The following is a 6,142-nucleotide window of genomic DNA, read 5'->3' on the forward strand; positions in this document are numbered from 1 at the left end:
GGCCAACCTACATAAGGCCCGAGAGAAATCAGGTTAGCCATAGCGTGCTTTTGCAGACAACAGAAAAGGAAATGATTTTTAAAAATTAGAAGATAAAAAATTAAGAGAAATGAGACTTACCTGGGAAAAGCAAACTTTTTTTTTTTTTTTTTTTTTTTTAAACGTCCTCTTCATCGTGTACTTTTGTGCTAGTCACCTGGTTTCCCATACAAGGATTGTGTGGTCGTGTATCTGATACATTTGGAACACTGAAACAAGTTGATGTGTTCTCTGCATAAGGTATCCGTAGACGCTTGGCCCTTGTGTAAACCTTCCAGCATTACAGACCACAGCTTCCAAGGCCATCAGTGTCGACTGTCCTACGAACGTCACCACTGCTGTGGCATCTGGGTGGCTCAGTCTGTTAACTGTCTTTGGCTCATGTCATGATCCGGGGGTCCTAGGATCAGGTCACAGGTCAGGATCCCTGCTCCGGGGAGAGCCTGCTTCTGTCTCTCCCTCTGGTGCTCCCCCTGTACGTGTGCCCTCAATTTCTGTCGAAAAGATCAATAAGATCTTAAAACATAAAAAGGAAGTCACCGGTGTTTTCACTTTGGCGAATACTTCTGCAGTCATTGAGAGACCCCTTTTTTGTTAAGTCATAAAAGAAAGATGTTTCTTCAGCTGAAAGCAAAACCGTGAAACATTTGGCATTTTGAAAAAGAACATTAGGAGATAAGGTAGACACGCAGAGTGACTTGGGATGTTCAAAGCGTGGTGTCACTCTGGCTCACAATCGTCTATTTCTTTGAGAGGTCTTTGGCCGCCTTTCCAACCTTCTGGGCAGGTGATAGTATATGCGGCGTGTACACGGGTAAAGCGTCAGTGACAGCATTTAGAAGAAGGTGCTCCGATCCATCCATTTGCGGTCCAGGTGGATTAATAAGAGACACAGCTGTGGTGCGGGGCTTGACGTCCTTTTTTCCGGGTGTGGATGCCAGGGTAGCGTTCCGTCGTGATGGGCCTTGTTTCTTAGGCGGCTTTCCCCTTCCTCCTGAATCTGGGGGCTTCACGACACGAGCAGAGGGTTTTGGCGGTGGAAAAGCTGAATGAGATTCCGCTTCTAGAAACTGGACAAAAAGGTCTGAAAAGGAACGCTGGGCCACAGCTTGGTGATTTGGTTTCGCAGGGGTGTTGGGGGCGCTTCTGGATCCAGGCCCCCCAGTCCCCCCGCTGGGCACACCCGCGGGCTCCCGGCTGCGCAGCTGCCGCAGCTGGTCTTCTCGGATCCCCAGCGTGCTTGCCATCAAGCTCAACGCTTCCTGCCGTTCCGCATCCGCTGCCTGGAAAGCTCCCACGAAGAGTCTCCTTAGGAGGGCTTTGTCCGCCATTCCTTCGGACTGACTGACTAAGGTCATCAGTCTCCTCTGTGTGTCCTCCAGGATTTCCTGCTGGACCTCGTTCTGTTTCTTGAACTCTTGGAGTCGGTCCTCCTTCTCCTCCAAGTCGGCATTGGTTTGATGCAAACGTCCCTGTAAGGACTTCAGGTTTCCTTCTAGGGCGTCTGCCTTTTCCATCCATTCGGCCAGTTCCAGCTTCAGGCTCGCTAGGGTCTGATCACAGCGCCTTCCCTCTTCCTGGGAGGCGGCAAGCCGGAGCACAGCTTCCTCCTTCTGCTGGGTGACCACGTGCAGCTGCTCCCGCAGCGACTCTACCTGCAGCCTGGCTCCGTGGCTGGCCTTTTGCATGGCAGCGGAAGACCAAACGAGTTTTCCCTGCAAGACCGTCACTTCCTCTCTCAGCTGAGCCACTCGGTCCTCCGAGGCCAAAGCTTCCCGGCGACGAGAATCTTGGGCTTCTGCAGCGAGCTGCCGCCCTCTCTCCAGCTCCTGGGTGAGGCGCAGCTCTCTCTCTCGTAGCTGGTGAACCTCCTTCTGGAGGGCGCGGGCTTCCGTTTCTTTCTGTGTCAGTGCCAACACGACGTCATCTCTCTCCCGCTGACACGCAGCTGCCTTTTCCTGCGTGGACCGAACGGCGGCGGCGAGCCGGTTCAGTTCCCCGGTCTCGCCCTCCTCTTTCTCTCGCAGCAGTTGCTCCAAGGCCAGGGCCTTCTCTCTCATCGCAGCATGCTGGGATGCCTCCTCTCTCTGCGTCACTGACAGCAGCCGATTGGTCTCTTGCAACGCCCGATTCTCCATGTCCTGTTCTCTAGATCGTTCCACGATCTTGGCGTTTTCCTCTCTCAGGCGACACACGTCCATTTCGAAGTCTGCCACCCTCTCCTTCAGATTGGTGACCGCCTGCCTCAGCAGCTCGTTCTCACTCAGCTGGCCACAGAGCTTCTCCTGTAAGGAAAGCAGCTCCTCACTTTTCGCTTGGGTTCGGAGCTCCTGAGCCCGAAGGCAGTTTCGCAGAAGGGCCGGTTTCTCCGTCGGCCGTTCCGTGTGGGAATCGGCATCGCTGTGTTCCCGTGCTTTGCCTTCTCCTTCCCCCGTGGCAGCCCCCGAAGCAATCCATCTCTGCTGATCTTCCCGGAGGGTTCGGATCCTTGTCTCTTTTCCTCGCCCTGGTTTTCGGAGCTCTTCTACCTCCTCTCCGATCACCTGAGAGGCCTCACTCACGGGGTCAGATTTCACGGCCTTCCGGGAGTCGCTGGAGGTCTGGAGGAAAATCACACCAAGGTTCCCTAAAAGGAGGTCCTTGGCATTGCAGAGCTCCCCGATGCGGAGCTGCAGTTGGGCCAGTTCCTTCTCTAGCTCGTGGAAGTTTATTTCATGTCCCTGGTAAGTTGGGATCTGGTCCAGAGAGGCTGCCTGCGGTTTCAGAACGTTCTCGCTGTTGGGGCACGCCCACGCCTGCAGTTGTCGCAGATGTGTCTGAAGCTGGGGGGACTCCCGCTTCAGATTTTGGACGGTGGTCAGCACCTGCTCTTTCCACTCCTCCAGGATCTTCACTCGCTGTGTTAACGTGTCCCGTTCCTGGAGAAGCTGCTGGAACTGATGGATTCGACCTCCTCGAACCCCATGACCAGGGCTGGGTGTTTGCAGGATCCTCAGGAAGGTCTGGCATAGCTGACTCAACGCAGCCACCTCCAGGTCTTTTTCTCGAATCACGTGTGACAAGTCCCGAATCCTTTCTGTACACACCTCCTGGCCGCTGCTTTCCACTCTGGTGGACAGTTTTTGGTTTTCCTCTTGCGCCCTCTGGAGGTCCGCTTCCTTGGCAGCAAGTCGATGGGTCATTTCGTGATAGTCCCTTTCCAGATGGCTCTTCTCCCTCATCTTCTCGTTCAGGATGGCCAAGATCTGTTGGCTTTTCAAAGCACACTCTTGCAACTGCTGCTGAAGCTGTTCCACGTGCCTGTTCTGGCTGTGAGAAGCCTCCGAGATTCTGCTGGAAAGACCCTGAATCTCCACATCCTTTTGCTGGATGATCCGAGTGAGTTTCCCGATCTCCTCTCTGGAGAGCCGATCCACTTGCGCGGTCAGCCGGACGTTCTCTTCAGTGAGAAGCTTCGTCTCCGGGTCCTGTTCTTGGATCCCTTGGACTAACCTTTGAATTTCAGCTTGAGATGGATCACGCTCTTCACTTGCGTTCTCTCTGGGGAGAGGCTGGCTTGCTCGCACCTCCTCGTCCTCACAGGGTTCTCTCGGAATGTGCGGGCTTTTGTCGGGCACCTGGGCTCTCAGCTCTTCCAGCGTGACTTGCAGATTCCGAATCATCTCGTCTTTGGCTGCGAGGAGCTGAGCGCGTTCGGTGTTCATCTCCTCCTGCCGGTGTTGAAGACGGTCCACCTTCTCCTTCTGCTCCTGTAAGGACTGAAGCAGTGCTCTCTTCCCCTGCTGCTGGTTGTGAATGATCTTCTGTTGTTCTTGTATCTCCTCCTCGAGATCATCTTTTAACCTGTTGAGCTGAAAGACCTCACACTCGAGTTCTTCAATCTCCTCTAGGACTTTCGGGTCAACCAGAGGGACAGCGCGACTCTGTTGTGTGAGGCGCTCCGGGTCTTGGTCCACAGGAGGGTGTTGGTCGGTCGTGGATGGGAGACGCACGTCTTTGTCCTCCACGGATGCGGGTAAGACGTCATGGCTTCTGAAGGTTTCGGTCGACTGGCCGAGTTCCTCCTGAAGCTCTGGCCTCTCTCGGAGTTCCTTGATGTACTCCTCTTGCTCCCTGAGGCATTCTGTCAGTTGGTTCTGCTCCTCCAAAGCAAAGGACAGCAGTTCCTTCGTTTCCTGGTGCTCGGCGTCCATCTGCTCGATCCTCTCTTGGAGGTGTAGTATCTCCAGGTCTTTCTCCTGACCGAGTTTAACGGAATGGCCATTGTCTGCGGGTGACCATTCTCTGAGGCTTTGTTCCGTCTTGTGTTGGAAAAGCTTCTTTTCGGCCCGACACAGTTTGGCCACTAACCGTCCTTTCTCTATCTTTAAAGCCCTCACGGCGATGTTGTTCTTTAGGGAATCCTCGTTGTTGCGCAGAACGGATTCCTCCAGCTGATGGGTTGCGTCTTGGAGCTGACGAACCAACTTCTCCTTTTCTGCTCGGAGGTCGGAAGCAAGGTTGTTCAGACTGTCGTTGAGCCGCTGCATTTGTGTAAGCTGCTGCTTCAGCCTTCTGAGATCCATTTCCCTCTCCTCCAGAAGGTCACGGTTCACGTTCCCGGCAGCATCTCGGTTTTGCAGGTCTTGCACCTGTCGCTGGTAGTCCATCAGTTGTTTGCGGTGCCGGTCAGTGAGGTCGGCCAGCTTCTGCCGGTGGGTGTTTTGCAACACGGCCACTTCCAGCTGATGTTTGTCCATTTCCCGCATCTGCTTCTGCTGTAGGTCCCTGATGTGGCTCTTCAGTTTCCACACTGTTTCTGGGTCGATGGTATTTGGTCCCTGGGTGGAACACGGGCACAACATCTTCCAGTGAGTCACTTCAGCCTCCAGCGTTTCTGTCTCAGGGAGGCGTCTATTGATCTGTGTCTGGGATGAGATGACATCAGCCACATCCATGGCGTCCCCAGGGAAGGTCCCTTTCCCCAGCACATGTCTGTGAATATCAGAGATGTCCCTGGTCAAAGAGGTGTGGCTGCTGTCCACGGCCCCTAGGGTATGGCCTAGGCCACAGCCCAGCCCACCAGCCCAGGAGAACATCTGGCGGTCATACAACTGCCCTGGTCCGCGGTGAGAAAGCGTCCAGTCCAGCCGGACTACCCCGCCAAGTGTCACAGAACCCCTGCGTGCGCCAGGCTAAGAATCAAAAGCCAACCGCCATTGTTTCCAAGCAGCACCTCGCGCGCGCTCCCGCGCCCCCCCCCCCCCACCTCGCGCGCGCTCCCGCGCACCCGCGCTCCCGCGCTCCCGCAAGCCGCCTCCGCAGCCGCGGCCGGTCAGGTAGTTCCGAACAGCCAAGACCCTGGGGCCCCTCATCGCGGCAGCTCCCCACACCAGGCTTGGGCCCTTGCCCTCCTTCCCCTGCTTGGCTGGCTGTCCTGGGGCGGCCCCTCGTGCATGCTCCTGCCTGACTGCACCCAGGTGCCTGCCGCCAGAAAATGCACCTGGCCCTGGACGTCCCCCTAAGTGGGGTCGCAGTACACAAAGTGCGGCGGCATGAGCTTTCCACGCAGTAGCATCTCTTTCATTGAGGTGGAAAGTGCAGTCAGACGCATCCGTCCAGCGAGGAGAGGGGACCCGTGGTGCATTTCAGGGATGTCTACACCAGCGCAGACGACGGGCCTCACGGAGCCTTTGGGTATTGCCAGCCTCCAGAGACTCCAGAGGGTCCTGCCCCTCCTTGCCCCGTCAGCCCTGCAGGAACAGCTCCGCCCGCACCTTGGTTTGGCGGTTCCCGGGCCGGGCCGCCGCCTGCGCCGTGCCTCTGTGGCCTCCCGAGGCTGTGCGCCTAGACCAGGCGTGGGGTTGCGCCGGACGGTGGAGGTGCCCGGTGCCCGGTGGGCGGGTCCTCCGCTCTGCACAGAGTGGCCCAGGTGTGGGGCGGCAGAGGCCTGAGTCAGCCGGGCCTGGCGCTAGTGCACCGGTTTAGGAATCGCTTCTGCAGCTGCCCCGCCGGAGCCCCGCTGCCCCCTGCCGTCGCCATGGTGAAGCCGCAGCTGGCCAACCAGAGCCTGGCAGGGGAACGCGCCCGTTCCCTCCCGCCGCTGCGACTGCGCCGGCTGGGG

The 6,142-nt window shown here is 56.9% G+C and overlaps 1 pseudogene across 1 annotated transcript; it reads right to left on the bottom strand.

The window, feature by feature from the left end:
- Positions 1-779: 779 nt before the first annotated feature.
- LOC309854255 (thyroid receptor-interacting protein 11 pseudogene) lies at positions 780-5,393 on the bottom strand (annotated as a pseudogene). Its single transcript has 2 exons — positions 5,288-5,393; positions 780-4,831 (listed from the first exon to the last, which is right to left on the bottom strand). The product of its transcript is annotated as a thyroid receptor-interacting protein 11 pseudogene (transcript).
- Between the last annotated feature and the right edge of the window lie 749 nt (positions 5,394-6,142).

Source organism: Mustela nivalis (genome assembly GCF_964662115.1).
Source record: "Mustela nivalis genome assembly, chromosome: 19".
In the NCBI taxonomy this organism is placed as follows: domain Eukaryota; kingdom Metazoa; phylum Chordata; class Mammalia; order Carnivora; family Mustelidae; genus Mustela; species Mustela nivalis.